Source organism: Urocampus carinirostris, unplaced genomic scaffold (assembly GCF_059441175.1).
Source record: "Urocampus carinirostris isolate Australia breed hairy pipefish unplaced genomic scaffold, RoL_Ucar_1.0 HiC_scaffold_24, whole genome shotgun sequence".
Lineage (NCBI taxonomy): Eukaryota > Metazoa > Chordata > Actinopteri > Syngnathiformes > Syngnathidae > Urocampus > Urocampus carinirostris.
The window spans coordinates 416,999-422,500 of record NW_028283131.1 but is presented as its reverse complement, the minus strand read 5'-3'; the positions used below and the strand labels follow the sequence as shown (position 1 = coordinate 422,500).

Sequence of the window (5,502 nt, the reverse complement as noted above, 5' to 3'; positions counted from 1 at the left end):
CGAGTGCCGCCCCGGAAGCGCGCGCCGGAAGCGCGAGAACCGCGCCGAGCTAGGGTCGTCGGCAGAGGGGGATTCCCCGGTTACGGGGGTCCCGCGCACGGCCGCCGCCTTTCGCCCGTCGCTGGCGGTCGCCTGTCGTCGCGCCGCGCCGCGCTACTGGGGTCGTCGGACGAGCGCGCTACCCCGCTCGCACGGAGGTAGCGCGACATCGCCCGCCGCCTTTTCTCGCGTCGCGCCGCGCCGCGTGGCGCCCGCCGAACTCGCTCCGACGCGCGGCCCGGGAGTGACCCGCGCCGCGCCCCCCGTCCCGTCCCGTCCCGGTCTACCCTCTTCCTCCGCCTGCGACGACCCGCCGCCCTCGGCGTCTGGCTCGTCGGGGGTGTACCGAGGCGGATCTGCTGCCGCTCGTACGTTAATGATCCTTCTGCAGGTTCACCTACAGAAACCTTGTTACGACTTTTACTTCCTCTAGATAGTCAAGTTCGACCGTCTTCTGGCACACCGCCGGAGCCGGGGCCGGCCCCGGCGGGGACTATCCGAGGACCTCACTAAGCCATCCGATCGGTAGTAGCGACGGGCGGTGTGTACAAAGGGCAGGGACTTAATCAACGCAGGCTAATGACCCGCGCTTACTGGGAATTCCTCGTTGGTGGGAAATAATTGCAATCCCCAGGCCCTGTCACGAGCGGGGTTCATAGGATTACCCGCGCCTGCCGGCGCGGGGATAGACGACGCGCTTATACGCTCAGTGTGGCGCGCGTGCAGCCCCGGACATCTAAGGGCATCACAGACCTGTTATTGCTCATTCTCGTGTGGCTGAGAGCCACTTGTCCCTCTAAGAAGTTTTCTGCCGCCGACCGCGCGGGGGGCCGCGGTACTATTTAGTATGTTTGAGTCTCGTTCGTTATCGGAATTAACCAGACAAATCGCTCCACCAACTACGAACGGCCATGCACCACCACCCACGGTATCGAGAAAGAGCCTTCAATCTGTCAATCCTTTCCGTGTCCGGGCCGGGTGAGGTTTCCCGTGTTGAGTCAAATTAAGCCGCATGCTCCACTCCTGGTGGTGCCCTTCCGTCAATTCCTTTAAGTTTCAGCTTTGCAACAATACTCCCCCCGGAACCCAGACACTTGGTCGGTTTCCCGGGTGCTGCTCGGCGGGTCATGGGAATAACGCCGCCGGATCGCGAGTCGGCATCGTTTATGGTCGGAACTAGGACGGTATCTGATCGTCTTCGAACCTCCGACTTTCGTTCTTGATTAATGAAAACATTCTTGGCAAATGCTTTCGCTCTCGTCCGTCTTGCGCCGGTCCAAGAATTTCACCTCTAGCGGCGCAGTACGAATGCCCCCGGCCGTCCCTCTTAATCATGGCCCCAGTTCATGACAACCCACAAAATAGAACCGGAGTCCTATTCCATTATTCCCAGCTGCGATATGCAGGGGCGGCCGTGTGGCCTGCTTTGAACACTCTAATTTCCTCAAAGTAAACGCTTCGGGCCCCGCGAGTGACACCCAGCGAAGGGCATCACGGGGGCTTTTGCCGAGAGGCAGGGGCTGGGACAGACGGATGCACGCCTCGCGGCGGACCGTCAGCTCGCGTCCCGGGGTCCAACTAGGAGCTTTTTAACTGCAGCAACTTTAAAATACGCTATTGGAGCTGGAATTACCGCGGCTGCTGGCACCAGACTTGCCCTCCAATGGATGCTGGCCGATGGGTTTGTGTTCGGCTCATTCCAATTACGGAGACTCGAACGAGTCCCGTATTGTTATTTTTCGTCACTACCTCCCCGTGTCGGGAGTGGGTAATTTGCGCGCCTGCTGCCTTCCTTGGATGTGGTAGCCGTTTCTCATGCTCCCTCTCCGGAATCGAACCCTGATTCCCCGTTACCCGTGGTCACCATGGTAGGCGCAGAGTCTACCATCGAAAGTTGATAGGGCAGACATTCGAATGAGTCGTCGCCGCCTCGGGTGGGCGAGCGATCGGCACGAGGTTATCCTGAGTCAACACAAAGGGGGGGCCGGGCCGGCGGAACGAGGACCGGCGCGCGCGGAGCCGCCCGCGCCGCTTACGCCCCCGCCCGGAGAGGCGGAGGCCGGACGCGGGGGACGCGCGCGACGGCTGAGCCCCCGCCCGCCGGACACCGCGTGGGTTTTTGTGTCTGATAAATGCACGCGTCCCCGGGGCGAGGCCGGAGCCCCGCCCGCGAGTCGGCGCTCGTTTGCATGTATTAGCTCTGGATTTGCCACAGTTATCCAAGTAACGGTGGAGCGATCAAAGGAACCATAACTGATTTAATGAGCCGTTCGCAGTTTCACTGTACTGGCCATTCGTACTTAGACATGCATGGCTTAATCTTGAAAACAAGCATATGCTACTGGCAGGATCAACCAGAGTGCGTCTGCCGCCGGGGGGGCGCTGCTGGTGGCGGTGCGGCCCTGGTCCGGGACGAGGCTGTGGCTACAGCCGGGCCCGGGGGGCCGCGCGACACTCGTATACGTTCGGACGGGCTGACGAGCGGGTGTCGTGAAACGATGTTTCGCGCGGAGCCCTAGCACGCGTGGCGTCGGGCTCCGCGACGGTCGGACGTCTGGGTGTGGCTCGAGACGGAAGCTCGACCTCGGTTCGTCTTGGTTCTGCCGCCAAAAGGTTCACGCCGAGGCATGGTTTCGCAAGAGGGCCCCGCGAGTGCCAGCCGTGGATCCCGCCTCACTCGTAACTCGTATCGGATTCGTCCGGCCTCACTTTCGTTCGCACATCGGACAGTTATACGTGTGCTTTAGTAGCTTCCGTTCCCTCTTAGTGAGGCCGTCCGTACGTACCGCCCCAGCTCTTTCTGAGGCGGGTATCCACTCGGCTCGGGGGGGCCCAACGTTTGCCTAGTATCCTCGGCGCTGGAGCTTGACCCGCAAAGCCGGAGGAGCCGCACGCCCGAACACCGGCTTGCGCCGGCCGACGTGGGCCCTCCGAGGCGGGTCTCGTGTGCCAATCGCTCAGTTGGGGAACCGGCAGGCCCGTGGGCCGACGCCGGCTCACCCGGGGGTGAAGGGTGCTTCGATGGAGGCCCCCTGTCAGCCTCCGCGGAAGTCCGGCTTCAATACTTTAAAGTTTGAAAAACTTAGACATTTTTCGAGAACCGGAGCTTAGAGGGGTACATGCAAAAGCCAGGGCCGCGGGAAGCGCCCTAAATACTTCAATACTTTAAAATTTGAAAAACTTAGAAATTTTTCGAGAACCGGCATCTTCCCTCGGTAATTGCGAGATGCGAGGCCGCCCCTAGCCTCTGCTCTGTCGGACTCAATGGTCACGGGTGGCCGCTGATTAGCCCTGGTGCTCACCTCTCAAAATTGCGAGTCCCTAATATAATTCTGGCTGTCGGCTGGAGAAGGGGGTATAAAATCGGCACTTGAGGGAACGCCGGGCCCTCAAGTTCGGGGCCCTCTAGCGGATTTTTGAGGTACTGCACTCCCATTGGAAATGCATGGGCGCTCCGTCCACTACCATGTAATTCCCTCACAATATCTGCCCCTGCGTGGCCGCGGGATGCTACTGCAGCCCCGTTGGTAATGAATGGGCCTTTCGGAGGCCATAAATACAGCGCCGCTGCATGGATTTTGGCGGTACTGCTGCTGTCGCTGAAAATACATGGACCCGTCTGAATGAATGGGCCTTTCGGAGGCCATAAACTCAGCGCCTCTGCATGGATTTTGGCGGTACTGCGGCTGTCGCTGAAAATACATGGACCCGTCTGAATGAATGGGCCTTTCGGAGGCCATAAATCCAGCGCCGCTGCATGGATTTTGGCGGTACTGCGGCTGTCGCTGAAAATACATGGACCCGTCTGAATGAATGGACAAAATATAAATCAGACACTACAGAACACAAGCATAATCCAAGATTACAAAATCATCTCAGCCTTTAAAAGAAACAAAAACCTGAAAGACTACTTAGTAAAAAGTAAATTACCAGAAATCAACATAACACAAACGCAGGGCCCCACATTCTACAAACAAGCCACCACAGTTAGGAACACCGTCACCAACACAAACTACCTAATTAAACAAACAATCACACCTGCTACGGAAAACTGAAAATACATGGACCCGTCTGAATGTATGGGCCTTTCAGAGGCCATAAACTCAGCCAGCGCCGGGCCAGTGTTTGGGGTATTGTGCCCGCCACTAGTGGCTGAATACATAATAATAATAATAATAATAATAATTCCCTTGTATTGTCATTCTGTGTAACAATGTACACAGAACGAAATGTCGATTGCACTGGGCTAGTGTTGAGGGAACGTCGGGCCCTCAAGTTCGGTGGCTTGGAGCGGATTTTTGAGGTACTGCACTCCCATTGGAAATGCATGGGCGCTCCGTCCACTACCATGTAATTCCCTCACAATATCTGCCCCTGCGTGGCCGCGGGATGCTACTGCAGCCCCGTTGGTAATGAATGGGCCTTTCGGAGGCCATAAATACAGCGCCGCTGCATGGATTTTGGCGGTACTGCTGCTGTCGCTGAAAATACATGGACCCGTCTGAATGAATGGGCCTTTCGGAGGCCATAAACTCAGCGCCTCTGCATGGATTTTGGCGGTACTGCGGCTGTCGCTGAAAATACATGGACCCGTCTGAATGAATGGGCCTTTCGGAGGCCATAAATTCAGCGCCGCTGCATGGATTTTGGCGGTACTGCGGCTGTCGCTGAAAATACATGGACCCGTCTGAATGAATGGACAAAATATAAATCAGACACTACAGAACACAAGCATAATCCAAGATTACAAAATCATCTCAGCCTTTAAAAGAAACAAAAACCTGAAAGACTACTTAGTAAAAAGTAAATTACCAGAAATCAACATAACACAAACGCAGGGCCCCACATTCTACAAACAAGCCACCACAGTTAGGAACACCGTCACCAACACAAACTACCTAATTAAACAAACAATCACACCTGCTACGGAAAACTGAAAATACATGGACCCGTCTGAATGTATGGGCCTTTCGGAGGCCATAAACTCAGCCAGCGCCGGGCCAGTGTTTGGGGTATTGTGCCCGCCACTAGTGGCTGAATACATAATAATAATAATAATAATAATAATAATTCCCTTGTATTGTCATTCTGTGTAACAATGTACACAGAACGAAATGTCGATTGCACTGGGCTAGTGTTGAGGGAACGTCGGGCCCTCAAGTTCGGTGGCTTGGAGCGGATTTTTGAGGTACTGCACTCCCATTGGAAATGCATGGGCGCTCCGTCCACTACCATGTAATTCCCTCACAATATCTGCCCCTGCGTGGCCGCGGGATGCTACTGCAGCCCCGTTGGTAATGAATGGGCCTTTCGGAGGCCATAAATACAGCGCCGCTGCATGGATTTTGGCGGTACTGCTGCTGTCGCTGAAAATACATGGACCCGTCTGAATGAATGGGCCTTTCGGAGGCCATAAACTCAGCGCCTCTGCATGGATTTTGGCGGTACTGCGGCTGTCGCTGA

The 5,502-nt window shown here is 56.3% G+C and overlaps 1 non-coding gene across 1 annotated transcript; it reads right to left on the bottom strand.

Moving 5' to 3' along the window:
- Positions 1–413: 413 nt before the first annotated feature.
- On the bottom strand, positions 414–2,400 carry LOC148345852 (18S ribosomal RNA). The gene has a single exon (XR_015848432.1). It is a non-coding gene; the product is annotated as an 18S ribosomal RNA (ribosomal RNA).
- Positions 2,401–5,502: the final 3,102 nt, after the last annotated feature.